Genomic DNA, 17,993 nt, shown 5'->3' on the forward strand with positions numbered 1-17,993 from the left:
GCAACAATGCGAACACTTCTCCTTCCCAGGCACAGAGAAGGTGCTAGCAGGAAATTCTCTGCCTGCCTTTCCCCAGTGCTCTGCAAGCTCTCCAGGGAAAAAGCAAATGTGGGGCTCTGTGCTTTCTTTCGTTCTGAACAAGTGTTAGTGTTTTCAGCGGAAAAGCAATTCTGCGCAACAATGGGAACACTTCTCCTTCCCAGGCACAGAGAAGGTGCTAGCAGGGAATTCTCTGCCTGCCTTTCCCCAGTGCTCTGCAAGCTCTCCAGGGCAACAGCAAATGTGGGGCTCTGTGCTTTCTTTCGTTCTGAACAAGTGTTAGTGTTTTCTACAGCAACGCAAATGCGATTCTGCGCAACAATGGGAACACTTCTCCTTCCCAGGCACAGAGAAGGTGCTAGCAGGGAATTCTCTGCCTGCCTTTCCCCAGTGCTCTGCAAGCTCTCCAGGGCAACAGCAAATGTGGGGCTCTGTGCTTTCTTTCGTTCTGAACAAGTTTTAGTGTTTTCTGCAGCGACGCAAATACGATTCTGCGCAACAATGGGAACACTTCTCCTTCCCAGGCACAGAGAAAGTGCTAGCAGGGAATTCTCTGCCTGCCTTTCCCCAGTGCTCTGCAAGCTCTCCAGGGCAACAGCAAATGTGGGGATCTGTGCTTTCTTTCGTTCTGAACAAGTTTTAGTGTTTTCTGCAGCGACGCAAATACGATTCTGCGCAACAATGCGAACACTTCTCCTTCCCAGGCACAGAGAAGGTGCTAGCAGGAAATTCTCTGCCTGCCTTTCCCCAGTGCTCTGCAAGCACTCCAGGGCAAAAGCAAATGTGGGGCTCTGTGCATTCTTTCGTTCTGAAAAAGTGTTAGTGTTTTCAGCGGAAAAGCAATTCTGCGCAACAATGGGAACACTTCTCCTTCCCAGGCACAGAGAAGGTGCTAGCAGGGAATTCTCTGCCTGCCTTTCCCCAGTGCTCTGCAAGCTCTCCAGGGCAACAGCAAATGTGGGGCTCTGTGCTTCCTTTCGTTCTTGAAAAAGTGTTAGTGTTTTCTACAGCAACGCAAATGCGATTCTGCGCAACAATGGGAACACTTCTCCTTCCCAGGCACAGAGAAGGTGCTAGCAGGGAATTCTCTGCCTGCCTTTCCCCAGTGCTCTGCAAGCTCTCCAGGGCAACAGCAAATGTGGGGCTCTGTGCTTTCTTTCGTTCTGAACAAGTGTTAGTGTTTTCAGCGGAAAAGCCATTCTGCGCAACAATGGGAACACTTCTCCTTCCCAGGCACAGAGAAGGTGCTAGCAGGGAATTCTCTGCCTGCCTTTCCCCAGTGCTCTGCAAGCTCTCCAGGGCAACAGCAAATGTGGGGCTCTGTGCTTTCTTTCGTTCTGAACAAGTGTTAGTGTTTTCTGCAGAGAAGCGATTCTGCACAACATTGTGAACACTTCTGCTTACCAGGCACAGAGAAGGTGCTAGCAGGGAATTCTCTGCCTGCCTTTCCCCAGTGCTCTGCAAGCTCTCCAGGGCAACAGCAAATGTGGGGCTCTGTGCTTTCTTTCGTTCTGAACAAGTTTTAGTGTTTTCTGCAGCGACGCAAATACGATTCTGCGCAACAGTGCGAACACTTCTCCTTCCCAGGCACAGAGAAGGTGCTAGCAGGAAATTCTCTGCCTGCCTTTCCCCAGTGCTCTGCAAGCTCTCCAAGGCAACAGCAAATGTGGGGCTCTGTGCTTTCTTTCGTTCTGAACAACTGTTAGTGTTTTCAGCGGAAAAGCCATTCTGCGCAACAATGGGAACACTTCTCCTTCCCAGGCACAGAGAAGGTGCTAGCAGGGAATTCTCTGCCTGCCTTTCCCCAGTGCTCTGCAAGCTCTCCAGGGCAACAGAAAATGTGGGGCTCTGTGCTTTCTTTCGTTCTGAACAAGTGTTTGTGTTTTCAGCGGAAAAGCCATTCTGCGCATCAATGGGAACACTTTTCATTACCAGGCACAGAGAAGGTGCTAGCAGGGAATTCTCTGCCTGCCTTTCCCCAGTGCTCTGCAAGCTCTCCAGGGCAACAGCAAATGTGGGGCTCTGTGCTTTCTTTCGTTCTGAACAAGTTTTAGTGTTTTCTGCAGCGACGCAATACGATTCTGCGCAACAATGGGAACACTTCTCCTTCCCAGGCACAGAGAAGGTGCTAGCAGGGAATTCTCTGCCTGCCTTTCCCCAGTGCTCTGCAAGCTCTCCAGGGCAACAGCAAATGTGGGGCTCTGTGCTTTCTTTCGTTCTGAACAAGTTTTAGTGTTTTCTGCAGCGACGCAAATACGATTCTGCGCAACAATGGGAACACTTCTCCTTCCCAGGCACAGAGAAAGTGCTAGCAGGGAATTCTCTGCCTGCCTTTCCCCAGTGCTCTGCAAGCTCTCCAGGGCAACAGCAAATGTGGGGCTCTGTGCTTTCTTTCGTTCTGAACAAGTTTTAGTGTTTTCTGCAGCGACGCAAATACGATTCTGCGCAACAATGCGAACACTTCTCCTTCCCAGGCACAGAGAAGGTGCTAGCAGGAAATTCTCTGCCTGCCTTTCCCCAGTGCTCTGCAAGCTCTCCAGGGCAGAAGCAAATGTCGGGCTCTGTGCTTTCTTTCGTTCTGAAAAAGTGTTAGTGTTTTCAGCGGAAAAGCAATTCTGCGCAACAATGGGAACACTTCTCCTTCCCAGGCACAGAGAAGGTGCTAGCAGGGAATTCTCTGCCTGCCTTTCCCCAGTGCTCTGCAAGCTCTCCAGGGCAACAGAAAATGTGGGGCTCTGTGCTTTCTTTCGTTCTGAACAAGTGTTAGTGTTTTCAGCGGAAAAGCGATTCTGCGCAACATTGGGAACACTTCTCCTTCCCAGGCACAGAGAAGGTGCTAGCAGGGAATTCTCTGCCTGCCTTTCCCCAGTGCTCTGCAAGCTCTCCAGGGCAAAAGCAAAGGTGGGGCTCTGTGCTTTCTTTCGTTCTGAACAAGTGTTATTGTTTTCTGCGGAAAAGCGATTCTGTGCAACAATGGGAACACTTTTCATTACCAGGCACAGAGAAGGTGCTAGCAGGGAATTCTCTGCCTGCCTTTCCCCAGTGCTCTGCAAGCTCTCCACGGCAACAGCAAATGTGGGGCTCTGTGCTTTCTTTCGTTCTGAACAAGTTTTAGTGTTTTCTGCAGCGACGCAAATACGATTCTGCGCAACAATGGGAACACTTCTCCTTCCCAGGCACAGAGAAGGTGCTACCAGGGAATTCTCTGCCTGCCTTTCCCCAGTGCTCTGCAAGCTCTCCAGGGAAACAGCAAATGTGGGGCTCTGTGCTTTCTTTCGTTCTGAAAAAGTCTTAGTGTTTTCTGCGGAAAAGCGATTCTGCGCAACAATGGGAACAGTTCTCCTTCCCAGGCACAGAGAAGGTGCTAGCAGGGACATCTCTGCCTGCCTTTCCCCAGTGCTCTGCAAGCTCTCCAGGGCAACAGCAAATGTGGGGCTCTGTGCTTTCTTTCGTTCTGAACAAGTTTTAGTGTTTTCTGCAGCGACGCAAATACGATTCTGCGCAACAATGCGAACACTTCTCCTTCCCAGGCACAGAGAAGGTGCTAGCAGGGACTTCTCTGCCTGCCTTTCCCCAGTGCTCTGCAAGCTCTCCAGGGCAACAGCAAATGTGGGGCTCTGTGCTTTCTTTCTTTCTGAAAAAGTGTTAGTGTTTTCAGCGGAAAAGCGATTCTGCGCAACATTGGGAACACTTCTGCTTCCCAGGCACAGAGAAGGTGCTAGCAGGGAATTCTCTGCCTGCCTTTCCCCAGTGCTCTGCAAGCTCTCCAGGGCAACAGCAAATGTGGGGCTCTGTGCTTTCTTTCGTTCTGAAGAAGTGTTATTGTTTTCTGCGGAAAACAGATTCTGCGCAACATTGGGAACAATTCGGCTTCCCGGGCACAGAGAAGGTGCTAGCAGGGAATTCTCTGCCTGCCTTTCCCCAGTGCTCTGCAAGCTCTCCAGGGCAACAGCAAATGTGGGGCTCTGTGCTTTCTTTCGTTCTGAAAAAGTGTTATTGTTTTCTGCGGAAAAGCGATTCTGCGCAACAATGGGAACACTTCTCCTTCCCAGGCACAGAGAAGGTGCTAGCAGGGAATTCTCTGCCTGCCTTTCCCCAGTGCTCTGCAAGCTCTCCAGGGCAACAGAAAATGTGGGGCTCTGTGCTTTCTTTCGTTCTGAACAAGTGTTAGTGTTTTCTGCAGAGAAGCGATTCTGCACAACATTGTGAACACTTCTGCTTACCAGGCACAGAGAAGGTGCTAGCAGGGAATTCTCTGCCTGCCTTTCCCCAGTGCTCTGCAAGCTCTCCAGGGCAACAGCAAATGTGGGGCTCTGTGCTTTCTTTCGTTCTGAACAAGTTTTAGTGTTTTCTGCAGCGACGCAAATACGATTCTGCGCAACAGTGCGAACACTTCTCCTTCCAGGCACAGAGAAGGTGCTAGCAGGAAATTCTCTGCCTGCCTTTCCCCAGTGCTCTGCAAGCTCTCCAAGGCAACAGCAAATGTGGGGCTCTGTGCTTTCTTTCGTTCTGAACAACTGTTAGTGTTTTCAGCGCAAAAGCAATTCTGCGCAACAATGGGAACACTTCTCCTTCCCAGGCACAGAGAAGGTGCTAGCAGGGCATCCTCTGCCTGCCTTTCCCCAGTGCTCTGCAAGCTCTCCAGGGCAACAGCAAATGTGGGGCTCTGTGCTTTCTTTCGTTCTGAAAAAGTGTTATTGTTTTCTGCGGAAAAGCGATTCTGCGCAACAATGGGAACACTTTTCATTACCAGGCACAGAGAAGGTGCTAGCAGGGAATTCTCTGCCTGCCTTTCCCCAGTGCTCTGCAAGCTCTCCAGGGAAACAGCAAATGTGGGGCTCTGTGCTTTCTTTCGTTCTGAACAAGTTTTAGTGTTTTCTGCAGCGACGCAAATACGATTCTGCGCAACAATGGGAACACTTCTCCTTCCCAGGCACAGAGAAGGTGCTAGCAGGGAATTCTCTGCCTGCCTTTCCCCAGTGCTCTGCAAGCTCTCCAGGGCAACAGAAAATGTGGGGATCTGTGCTTTCTTTCGTTCTGAAAAAGTCTTAGTGTTTTCTGCGGAAAAGCGATTCTGCGCAACAATGGGAACAGTTCTCCTTCCCAGGCACAGAGAAGGTGCTAGCAGGGACATCTCTGCCTGCCTTTCCCCAGTGCTCTGCAAGCTCTCCAGGGCAACAGCAAATGTGGGGCTCTGTGCTTTCTTTCGTTCTGAACAAGTTTTAGTGTTTTCTGCAGCGACGCAAATACGATTCTGCGCAACAATGCGAACACTTCTCCTTCCCAGGCACAGAGAAGGTGCTAGCAGGAACTTCTCTGCCTGCCTTTCCCCAGTGCTCTGCAAGCTCTCCAGGGCAACAGCAAATGTGGGGCTCTGTGCTTTCTTTCGTTCTGAAAAAGTGTTAGTGTTTTCAGCGGAAAAGCGATTCTGCGCAACATTGGGAACACTTCTGCTTCCCAGGCACAGAGAAGGTGCTAGCAGGGAATTCTCTGCCTGCCTTTCCCCAGTGCTCTGCAAGCTCTCCAGGGCAACAGCAAATGTGGGGCTCTGTGCTTTCTTTCGTTCTGAACAAGTGTTATTGTTTTCTGCGGAAAACCGATTCTGCGCAACATTGGGAACACTTCGGCTTCCCGGGCACAGAGAAGGTGCTAGCAGGGAATTCTCTGCCTGCCTTTCCCCAGTGCTCTGCAAGCTCTCCAGGGCAACAGCAAATGTGGGGCTCTGTGCTTTCTTTCGTTCTGAACAAGTTTTAGTGTTTTCTGCAGCGACGCAAATACGATTCTGCGCAACAATGGGAACACTTCTCCTTCCCAGGCACAGAGAAGGTGCTAGCAGGGAATTCTCTGCCTGCCTTTCCCCAGTGCTCTGCAAGCTCTCCACGGCAACAGCAAATGTGGGGCTCTGTGCTTTCTTTCGTTCTGAACAAGTTTTAGTGTTTTCTGCAGCGACGCAAATACGATCCTGCGCAACAATGGGAACACTTCTCCTTCCCAGGCACAGAGAAGGTGCTAGCAGGGAATTCTCTGCCTGCCTTTCCCCAGTGCTCTGCAAGCTCTCCAGGGCAACAGCAAATGTGGGGCTCTGTGCTTTCTTTCGTTCTGAACAAGTGTTATTGTTTTCTGCGGAAAAGCGATTCGGCGCAACATTGGGAACACTTCAGCTTCCCGGGCACAGAGAAGGTGCTAGCAGGGAATTCTCTGCCTGCCTTTCCCCAGTGCTCTGCAAGCTCTCCAGGGCAACAGAAAATGTGGGGCTCTGTGCTTTCTTTCGTTCTGAACAAGTGTTAGTGTTTTCAGCGGAAAAGCCATTCTGCGCAACAATGGGAACACTTCTCCTTCCCAGGCACAGAGAAGGTGCTAGCAGGGAATTCTCTGCCTGCCTTTCCCCAGTGCTCTGCAAGCTCTCCAGGGCAACAGAAAATGTGGGGCTCTGTGCTTTCTTTCGTTCTGAACAAGTGTTTGTGTTTTCAGCGGAAAAGCCATTCTGCGCAACAATGGGAACACTTTTCATTACCAGGCACAGAGAAGGTGCTAGCAGGGAATTCTCTGCCTGCCTTTCCCCAGTGCTCTGCAAGCTCTCCAGGGCAACAGCAAATGTGGGGCTCTGTGCTTTCTTTCGTTCTGAACAAGTTTTAGTGTTTTCTGCAGCGACGCAATACGATTCTGCGCAACAATGGGAACACTTCTCCTTCCCAGGCACAGAGAAGGTGCTAGCAGGGAATTCTCTGCCTGCCTTTCCCCAGTGCTCTGCAAGCTCTCCAGGGCAACAGCAAATGTGGGGCTCTGTGCTTTCTTTCGTTCTGAACAAGTTTTAGTGTTTTCTGCAGCGACGCAAATACGATTCTGCGCAACAATGCGAACACTTCTCCTTCCCAGGCACAGAGAAGGTGCTAGCAGGAAATTCTCTGCCTGCCTTTCCCCAGTGCTCTGCAAGCTCTCCAGGGCAAAAGCAAATGTGGGGCTCTGTGCATTCTTTCGTTCTGAAAAAGTGTTAGTGTTTTCAGCGGAAAAGCAATTCTGCGCAACAATGGGAACACTTCTCCTTCCCAGGCACAGAGAAGGTGCTAGCAGGGAATTCTCTGCCTGCCTTTCCCCAGTGCTCTGCAAGCTCTCCAGGGCAACAACAAATCTGGGGCTCTGTGCTTCCTTTCGTTCTTGAAAAAGTGTTAGTGTTTTCTACAGCAACGCAAATGCGATTCTGCGCAACAATGGGAACACTTCTCCTTCCCAGGCACAGAGAAGGTGCTAGCAGGGAATTCTCTGCCTGCCTTTCCCCAGTGCTCTGCAAGCTCTCCAGGGCAAAAGCAAATGTGGGGCTCTGTGCTTTCTTTCGTTCTGAACAAGTGTTAGTGTTTTCAGCGGAAAAGCCATTCTGCGCAACAATGGGAACACTTCTCCTTCCCAGGCACAGAGAAGGTGCTAGCAGGGAATTCTCTGCCTGCCTTTCCCCAGTGCTCTGCAAGCTCTCCAGGGCAACAGCAAATGTGGGGCTCTGTGCTTTCTTTCGTTCTGAACAAGTTTTAGTGTTTTCTGCAGCGACGCAAATACGATTCTGCGCAACAGTGCGAACTCTTCTCCTTCCCAGGCACAGAGAAGGTGCTAGCAGGAAATTCTCTGCCTGCCTTTCCCCAGTGCTCTGCAAGCTCTCCAAGGCAACAGCAAATGTGGGGCTCTGTGCTTTCTTTCGTTCTGAACAAGTGTTAGTGTTTTCAGCGCAAAAGCAATTCTGCGCAACAATGGGAACACTTCTCCTTCCCAGGCACAGAGAAGGTGCTAGCAGGGCATTCTCTGCCTGCCTTTCCCCAGTGCTCTGCAAGCTCTCCAGGGCAACAGCAAATGTGGGGCTCTGTGCTTTCTTTCGTTCTGAAAAAGTGTTATTGTTTTCTGCGGAAAAGCGATTCTGCGCAACAATGGGAACACTTTTCATTACCAGGCACAGAGAAGGTGCTAGCAGGGAATTCTCTGCCTGCCTTTCCCCAGTGCTCTGCAAGCTCTCCACGGCAACAGCAAATGTGGGGCTCTGTGCTTTCTTTCGTTCTGAACAAGTTTTAGTGTTTTCTGCAGCGACGCAAATACGATTCTGCGCAACAATGGGAACACTTCTCCTTCCCAGGCACAGAGAAGGTGCTAGCAGGGAATTCTCTGCCTGCCTTTCCCCAGTGCTCTGCAAGCTCTCCAGGGAAACAGCAAATGTGGGGCTCTGTGCTTTCTTTCGTTCTGAAAAAGTCTTAGTGTTTTCTGCGGAAAAGCGATTCTGCGCAACAATGGGAACAGTTCTCCTTCCCAGGCACAGAGAAGGTGCTAGCAGGGAATTCTCTGCCTGCCTTTCCCCAGTGCTCTGCAAGCTCTCCAGGGCAACAGCAAATGTGGGGCTCTGTGCTTTCTTTCGTTCTGAACAAGTGTTAGTGTTTTCAGCGGAAAAGCAATTCTGCGCAACAATGGGAACACTTCTCCTTCCCAGGCACAGAGAAGGTGCTAGCAGGGAATTCTCTGCCTGCCTTTCCCCAGTGCTCTGCAAGCTCTCCAGGGCAACAGCAAATGTGGGGCTCTGTGCTTTCTTTCGTTCTGAAAAAGTGTTATTGTTTTCTGCGGAAAAGCGATTCTGCGCAACAATGGGAACACTTTTCATTACCAGGCACAGAGAAGGTGCTAGCAGGGAATTCTCTGCCTGCCTTTCCCCAGTGCTCTGCAAGCTCTCCAGGGCAACAGCAAATGTGGGGCTCTGTGCTTTCTTTCGTTCTGAACAAGTTTTAGTGTTTTCTGCAGCGACGCAAATACGATCCTGCGCAACAATGGGAACACTTCTCCTTCCCAGGCACAGAGAAGGTGCTAGCAGGGAATTCTCTGCCTGCCTTTCCCCAGTGCTCTGCAAGCTCTCCAGGGCAACAGCAAATGTGGGGCTCTGTGCTTCCTTTCGTTCTTGAAAAAGTGTTAGTGTTTTCTACAGCAACGCAAATGCGATTCTGCGCAACAATGGGAACACTTCTCCTTCCCAGGCACAGAGAAGGTGCTAGCAGGGAATTCTCTGCCTGCCTTTCCCCAGTGCTCTGCAAGCTCTCCAGGGCAACAGCAAATGTGGGGCTCTGTGCTTTCTTTCGTTCTGAACAAGTGTTAGTGTTTTCAGCGGAAAAGCAATTCTGCGCAACAATGGGAACACTTCTCCTTCCCAGGCACAGAGAAGGTGCTAGCAGGGAATTCTCTGCCTGCCTTTCCCCAGTGCTCTGCAAGCTCTCCAGGGCAACAGCAAATGTGGGGCTCTGTGCTTTCTTTCGTTCTGAACAAGTTTTAGTGTTTTCTGCAGCGACGCAAATACGATCCTGCGCAACAATGGGAACACTTCTCCTTCCCAGGCACAGAGAAGGTGCTAGCAGGGAATTCTCTGCCTGCCTTTCCCCAGTGCTCTGCAAGCTCTCCAGGGCAACAGCAAATGTGGGGCTCTGTGCTTTCTTTCGTTCTGAACAAGTGTTATTGTTTTCTGCGGAAAAGCGATTCTGCGCAACATTGGGAACACTTCAGCTTCCCGGGCACAGAGAAGGTGCTAGCAGGGAATTCTCTGCCTGCCTTTCCCCAGTGCTCTGCAAGCTCTCCAGGGCAACAGAAAATGTGGGGATCTGTGCTTTCTTTCGTTCTGAAAAAGTTTTAGTGTTTTCTGCAGCGACGCAAATACGATTCTGCGCAACAATGGGAACACTTCTCCTTCCCAGGCACAGAGAAAGTGCTAGCAGGGAATTCTCTGCCTGCCTTTCCCCAGTGCTCTGCAAGCTCTCCAGGGCAACAGAAAATGTGGGGCTCTGTGCTTTCTTTCGTTCTGAACAAGTGTTAGTGTTTTCAGCGGAAAAGCCATTCTGCGCAACAATGGGAACACTTCTGCTTCCCAGGCACAGAGAAGGTGCTAGCAGGGAATTCTCTGCCTGCCTTTCCCCAGTGCTCTGCAAGCTCTCCAGGGCAACAGAAAATGTGGGGCTCTGTGCTTTCTTTCGTTCTGAACAAGTGTTAGTGTTTTCAGCGGAAAAGCCATTCTGCGCAACAATGGGAACACTTCTCCTTCCCAGGCACAGAGAAGGTGCTAGCAGGGAATTCTCTGCCTGCCTTTCCCCAGTGCTCTGCAAGCTCTCCAGGGAAACAGCAAATGTGGGGCTCTGTGCTTTCTTTCGTTCTGAACAAGTGTTAGTGTTTTCTGCAGCGACGCAAATACGATTCTGCGCAACAATGGGAACACTTCTCCTTCCCAGGCACAGAGAAGGTGCTAGCAGGGAATTCTCTGCCTGCCTTTCCCCAGTGCTCTGCAAGCTCTCCAGGGCAACAGCAAATGTGGGGCTCTGTGCTTTCTTTCGTTCTGAAAAAGTGTTATTGTTTTCTGCGGAAAAGCGATTCTGCGCAACATTGGGAACACTTCAGCTTCCCGGGCACAGAGAAGGTGCTAGCAGGGAATTCTCTGCCTGCCTTTCCCCAGTGCTCTGCAAGCTCTCCAGGGCAACAGAAAATGTGGGGATCTGTGCTTTCTTTCGTTCTGAAAAAGTTTTAGTGTTTTCTGCAGCGACGCAAATACGATTCTGCGCAACAATGGGAACACTTCTCCTTCCCAGGCACAGAGAAAGTGCTAGCAGGGAATTCTCTGCCTGCCTTTCCCCAGTGCTCTGCAAGCTCTCCAGGGCAACAGAAAATGTGGGGCTCTGTGCTTTCTTTCGTTCTGAACAAGTGTTAGTGTTTTCAGCGGAAAAGCCATTCTGCGCAACAATGGGAACACTTCTCCTTCCCAGGCACAGAGAAGGTGCTAGCAGGGAATTCTCTGCCTGCCTTTCCCCAGTGCTCTGCAAGCTCTCCAGGGCAACAGCAAATGTGGGGCTCTGTGCTTTCTTTCGTTCTGAAAAAGTGTTATTGTTTTCTGCGGAAAAGCGATTCTGCGCAACAATGGGAACACTTCTCCTTCCCAGGCACAGAGAAGGTGCTAGCAGGGAATTCTCTGCCTGCCTTTCCCCAGTGCTCTGCAAGCTCTCCAGGGCAACAGAAAATGTGGGGCTCTGTGCTTTCTTTCGTTCTGAACAAGTGTTAGTGTTTTCTGCAGAGAAGCGATTCTGCACAACATTGTGAACACTTCTGCTTACCAGGCACAGAGAAGGTGCTAGCAGGGAATTCTCTGCCTGCCTTTCCCCAGTGCTCTGCAAGCTCTCCAGGGCAACAGCAAATGTGGGGCTCTGTGCTTTCTTTCGTTCTGAACAAGTTTTAGTGTTTTCTGCAGCGACGCAAATACGATTCTGCGCAACAGTGCGAACACTTCTCCTTCCAGGCACAGAGAAGGTGCTAGCAGGAAATTCTCTGCCTGCCTTTCCCCAGTGCTCTGCAAGCTCTCCAAGGCAACAGCAAATGTGGGGCTCTGTGCTTTCTTTCGTTCTGAACAACTGTTAGTGTTTTCAGCGCAAAAGCAATTCTGCGCAACAATGGGAACACTTCTCCTTCCCAGGCACAGAGAAGGTGCTAGCAGGGCATTCTCTGCCTGCCTTTCCCCAGTGCTCTGCAAGCTCTCCAGGGCAACAGCAAATGTGGGGCTCTGTGCTTTCTTTCGTTCTGAAAAAGTGTTATTGTTTTCTGCGGAAAAGCGATTCTGCGCAACAATGGGAACACTTTTCATTACCAGGCACAGAGAAGGTGCTAGCAGGGAATTCTCTGCCTGCCTTTCCCCAGTGCTCTGCAAGCTCTCCAGGGAAACAGCAAATGTGGGGCTCTGTGCTTTCTTTCGTTCTGAACAAGTTTTAGTGTTTTCTGCAGCGACGCAAATACGATTCTGCGCAACAATGGGAACACTTCTCCTTCCCAGGCACAGAGAAGGTGCTAGCAGGGAATTCTCTGCCTGCCTTTCCCCAGTGCTCTGCAAGCTCTCCAGGGCAACAGAAAATGTGGGGATCTGTGCTTTCTTTCGTTCTGAAAAAGTCTTAGTGTTTTCTGCAGAGAAGCGATTCTGCGCAACAATGGGAACAGTTCTCCTTCCCAGGCACAGAGAAGGTGCTAGCAGGGACATCTCTGCCTGCCTTTCCCCAGTGCTCTGCAAGCTCTCCAGGGCAACAGCAAATGTGGGGCTCTGTGCTTTCTTTCGTTCTGAACAAGTTTTAGTGTTTTCTGCAGCGACGCAAATACGATTCTGCGCAACAATGCGAACACTTCTCCTTCCCAGGCACAGAGAAGGTGCTAGCAGGAACTTCTCTGCCTGCCTTTCCCCAGTGCTCTGCAAGCTCTCCAGGGCAACAGCAAATGTGGGGCTCTGTGCTTTCTTTCGTTCTGAAAAAGTGTTAGTGTTTTCAGCGGAAAAGCGATTCTGCGCAACATTGGGAACACTTCTGCTTCCCAGGCACAGAGAAGGTGCTAGCAGGGAATTCTCTGCCTGCCTTTCCCCAGTGCTCTGCAAGCTCTCCAGGGCAACAGCAAATGTGGGGCTCTGTGCTTTCTTTCGTTCTGAACAAGTGTTATTGTTTTCTGCGGAAAACCGATTCTGCGCAACATTGGGAACACTTCGGCTTCCCGGGCACAGAGAAGGTGCTAGCAGGGAATTCTCTGCCTGCCTTTCCCCAGTGCTCTGCAAGCTCTCCAGGGCAACAGAAAATGTGGGGATCTGTGCTTTCTTTCGTTCTGAAAAAGTTTTAGTGTTTTCTGCAGCGACGCAAATACGATTCTGCGCAACAATGGGAACACTTCTCCTTCCCAGGCACAGAGAAGGTGCTAGCAGGGAATTCTCTGCCTGCCTTTCCCCAGTGCTCTGCAAGCTCTCCACGGCAACAGCAAATGTGGGGCTCTGTGCTTTCTTTCGTTCTGAACAAGTTTTAGTGTTTTCTGCAGCGACGCAAATACGATCCTGCGCAACAATGGGAACACTTCTCCTTCCCAGGCACAGAGAAGGTGCTAGCAGGGAATTCTCTGCCTGCCTTTCCCCAGTGCTCTGCAAGCTCTCCAGGGCAACAGCAAATGTGGGGCTCTGTGCTTTCTTTCGTTCTGAACAAGTGTTATTGTTTTCTGCGGAAAAGCGATTCGGCGCAACATTGGGAACACTTCAGCTTCCCGGGCACAGAGAAGGTGCTAGCAGGGAATTCTCTGCCTGCCTTTCCCCAGTGCTCTGCAAGCTCTCCAGGGCAACAGAAAATGTGGGGCTCTGTGCTTTCTTTCGTTCTGAACAAGTGTTAGTGTTTTCAGCGGAAAAGCCATTCTGCGCAACAATGGGAACACTTCTCCTTCCCAGGCACAGAGAAGGTGCTAGCAGGGAATTCTCTGCCTGCCTTTCCCCAGTGCTCTGCAAGCTCTCCAGGGCAACAGAAAATGTGGGGCTCTGTGCTTTCTTTCGTTCTGAACAAGTGTTTGTGTTTTCAGCGGAAAAGCCATTCTGCGCAACAATGGGAACACTTTTCATTACCAGGCACAGAGAAGGTGCTAGCAGGGAATTCTCTGCCTGCCTTTCCCCAGTGCTCTGCAAGCTCTCCAGGGCAACAGCAAATGTGGGGCTCTGTGCTTTCTTTCGTTCTGAACAAGTTTTAGTGTTTTCTGCAGCGACGCAATACGATTCTGCGCAACAATGGGAACACTTCTCCTTCCCAGGCACAGAGAAGGTGCTAGCAGGGAATTCTCTGCCTGCCTTTCCCCAGTGCTCTGCAAGCTCTCCAGGGCAACAGCAAATGTGGGGCTCTGTGCTTTCTTTCGTTCTGAACAAGTTTTAGTGTTTTCTGCAGCGACGCAAATACGATTCTGCGCAACAATGCGAACACTTCTCCTTCCCAGGCACAGAGAAGGTGCTAGCAGGAAATTCTCTGCCTGCCTTTCCCCAGTGCTCTGCAAGCTCTCCAGGGCAAAAGCAAATGTGGGGCTCTGTGCATTCTTTCGTTCTGAAAAAGTGTTAGTGTTTTCAGCGGAAAAGCAATTCTGCGCAACAATGGGAACACTTCTCCTTCCCAGGCACAGAGAAGGTGCTAGCAGGGAATTCTCTGCCTGCCTTTCCCCAGTGCTCTGCAAGCTCTCCAGGGCAACAACAAATCTGGGGCTCTGTGCTTCCTTTCGTTCTTGAAAAAGTGTTAGTGTTTTCTACAGCAACGCAAATGCGATTCTGCGCAACAATGGGAACACTTCTCCTTCCCAGGCACAGAGAAGGTGCTAGCAGGGAATTCTCTGCCTGCCTTTCCCCAGTGCTCTGCAAGCTCTCCAGGGCAAAAGCAAATGTGGGGCTCTGTGCTTTCTTTCGTTCTGAACAAGTGTTAGTGTTTTCAGCGGAAAAGCCATTCTGCGCAACAATGGGAACACTTCTCCTTCCCAGGCACAGAGAAGGTGCTAGCAGGGAATTCTCTGCCTGCCTTTCCCCAGTGCTCTGCAAGCTCTCCAGGGCAACAGCAAATGTGGGGCTCTGTGCTTTCTTTCGTTCTGAACAAGTTTTAGTGTTTTCTGCAGCGACGCAAATACGATTCTGCGCAACAGTGCGAACTCTTCTCCTTCCCAGGCACAGAGAAGGTGCTAGCAGGAAATTCTCTGCCTGCCTTTCCCCAGTGCTCTGCAAGCTCTCCAAGGCAACAGCAAATGTGGGGCTCTGTGCTTTCTTTCGTTCTGAACAAGTGTTAGTGTTTTCAGCGCAAAAGCAATTCTGCGCAACAATGGGAACACTTCTCCTTCCCAGGCACAGAGAAGGTGCTAGCAGGGCATTCTCTGCCTGCCTTTCCCCAGTGCTCTGCAAGCTCTCCAGGGCAACAGCAAATGTGGGGCTCTGTGCTTTCTTTCGTTCTGAAAAAGTGTTATTGTTTTCTGCGGAAAAGCGATTCTGCGCAACAATGGGAACACTTTTCATTACCAGGCACAGAGAAGGTGCTAGCAGGGAATTCTCTGCCTGCCTTTCCCCAGTGCTCTGCAAGCTCTCCACGGCAACAGCAAATGTGGGGCTCTGTGCTTTCTTTCGTTCTGAACAAGTTTTAGTGTTTTCTGCAGCGACGCAAATACGATTCTGCGCAACAATGGGAACACTTCTCCTTCCCAGGCACAGAGAAGGTGCTAGCAGGGAATTCTCTGCCTGCCTTTCCCCAGTGCTCTGCAAGCTCTCCAGGGAAACAGCAAATGTGGGGCTCTGTGCTTTCTTTCGTTCTGAAAAAGTCTTAGTGTTTTCTGCGGAAAAGCGATTCTGCGCAACAATGGGAACAGTTCTCCTTCCCAGGCACAGAGAAGGTGCTAGCAGGGAATTCTCTGCCTGCCTTTCCCCAGTGCTCTGCAAGCTCTCCAGGGCAACAGCAAATGTGGGGCTCTGTGCTTTCTTTCGTTCTGAACAAGTGTTAGTGTTTTCAGCGGAAAAGCAATTCTGCGCAACAATGGGAACACTTCTCCTTCCCAGGCACAGAGAAGGTGCTAGCAGGGAATTCTCTGCCTGCCTTTCCCCAGTGCTCTGCAAGCTCTCCAGGGCAACAGCAAATGTGGGGCTCTGTGCTTTCTTTCGTTCTGAAAAAGTGTTATTGTTTTCTGCGGAAAAGCGATTCTGCGCAACAATGGGAACACTTTTCATTACCAGGCACAGAGAAGGTGCTAGCAGGGAATTCTCTGCCTGCCTTTCCCCAGTGCTCTGCAAGCTCTCCAGGGCAACAGCAAATGTGGGGCTCTGTGCTTTCTTTCGTTCTGAACAAGTTTTAGTGTTTTCTGCAGCGACGCAAATACGATCCTGCGCAACAATGGGAACACTTCTCCTTCCCAGGCACAGAGAAGGTGCTAGCAGGGAATTCTCTGCCTGCCTTTCCCCAGTGCTCTGCAAGCTCTCCAGGGCAACAGCAAATGTGGGGCTCTGTGCTTCCTTTCGTTCTTGAAAAAGTGTTAGTGTTTTCTACAGCAACGCAAATGCGATTCTGCGCAACAATGGGAACACTTCTCCTTCCCAGGCACAGAGAAGGTGCTAGCAGGGAATTCTCTGCCTGCCTTTCCCCAGTGCTCTGCAAGCTCTCCAGGGCAACAGCAAATGTGGGGCTCTGTGCTTTCTTTCGTTCTGAACAAGTGTTAGTGTTTTCAGCGGAAAAGCAATTCTGCGCAACAATGGGAACACTTCTCCTTCCCAGGCACAGAGAAGGTGCTAGCAGGGAATTCTCTGCCTGCCTTTCCCCAGTGCTCTGCAAGCTCTCCAGGGCAACAGCAAATGTGGGGCTCTGTGCTTTCTTTCGTTCTGAACAAGTTTTAGTGTTTTCTGCAGCGACGCAAATACGATCCTGCGCAACAATGGGAACACTTCTCCTTCCCAGGCACAGAGAAGGTGCTAGCAGGGAATTCTCTGCCTGCCTTTCCCCAGTGCTCTGCAAGCTCTCCAGGGCAACAGCAAATGTGGGGCTCTGTGCTTTCTTTCGTTCTGAACAAGTGTTATTGTTTTCTGCGGAAAAGCGATTCTGCGCAACATTGGGAACACTTCAGCTTCCCGGGCACAGAGAAGGTGCTAGCAGGGAATTCTCTGCCTGCCTTTCCCCAGTGCTCTGCAAGCTCTCCAGGGCAACAGAAAATGTGGGGATCTGTGCTTTCTTTCGTTCTGAAAAAGTTTTAGTGTTTTCTGCAGCGACGCAAATACGATTCTGCGCAACAATGGGAACACTTCTCCTTCCCAGGCACAGAGAAAGTGCTAGCAGGGAATTCTCTGCCTGCCTTTCCCCAGTGCTCTGCAAGCTCTCCAGGGCAACAGAAAATGTGGGGCTCTGTGCTTTCTTTCGTTCTGAACAAGTGTTAGTGTTTTCAGCGGAAAAGCCATTCTGCGCAACAATGGGAACACTTCTGCTTCCCAGGCACAGAGAAGGTGCTAGCAGGGAATTCTCTGCCTGCCTTTCCCCAGTGCTCTGCAAGCTCTCCAGGGCAACAGAAAATGTGGGGCTCTGTGCTTTCTTTCGTTCTGAACAAGTGTTAGTGTTTTCAGCGGAAAAGCCATTCTGCGCAACAATGGGAACACTTCTCCTTCCCAGGCACAGAGAAGGTGCTAGCAGGGAATTCTCTGCCTGCCTTTCCCCAGTGCTCTGCAAGCTCTCCAGGGCAACAGCAAATGTGGGGCTCTGTGCTTTCTTTCGTTCTGAACAAGTGTTAGTGTTTTCTGCAGCGACGCAAATACGATTCTGCGCAACAATGGGAACACTTCTCCTTCCCAGGCACAGAGAAGGTGCTAGCAGGGAATTCTCTGCCTGCCTTTCCCCAGTGCTCTGCAAGCTCTCCAGGGCAACAGCAAATGTGGGGCTCTGTGCTTTCTTTCGTTCTGAAAAAGTGTTATTGTTTTCTGCGGAAAAGCGATTCTGCGCAACATTGGGAACACTTCAGCTTCCCGGGCACAGAGAAGGTGCTAGCAGGGAATTCTCTGCCTGCCTTTCCCCAGTGCTCTGCAAGCTCTCCAGGGCAACAGAAAATGTGGGGATCTGTGCTTTCTTTCGTTCTGAAAAAGTTTTAGTGTTTTCTGCAGCGACGCAAATACGATTCTGCGCAACAATGGGAACACTTCTCCTTCCCAGGCACAGAGAAAGTGCTAGCAGGGAATTCTCTGCCTGCCTTTCCCCAGTGCTCTGCAAGCTCTCCAGGGCAACAGAAAATGTGGGGCTCTGTGCTTTCTTTCGTTCTGAACAAGTGTTAGTGTTTTCAGCGGAAAAGCCATTCTGCGCAACAATGGGAACACTTCTCCTTCCCAGGCACAGAGAAGGTGCTAGCAGGGAATTCTCTGCCTGCCTTTCCCCAGTGCTCTGCAAGCTCTCCAGGGCAACAGAAAATGTGGGGCTCTGTGCTTTCTTTCGTTCTGAACAAGTGTTTGTGTTTTCAGCGGAAAAGCCATTCTGCGCAACAATGGGAACACTTTTCATTACCAGGCACAGAGAAGGTGCTAGCAGGGAATTCTCTGCCTGCCTTTCCCCAGTGCTCTGCAAGCTCTCCAGGGCAACAGCAAATGTGGGGCTCTGTGCTTTCTTTCGTTCTGAACAAGTTTTAGTGTTTTCTGCAGCGACGCA

The sequence above is a fragment of the Strix aluco genome, chromosome 5 (assembly GCF_031877795.1).
Source record: "Strix aluco isolate bStrAlu1 chromosome 5, bStrAlu1.hap1, whole genome shotgun sequence".
NCBI lineage: Eukaryota > Metazoa > Chordata > Aves > Strigiformes > Strigidae > Strix > Strix aluco.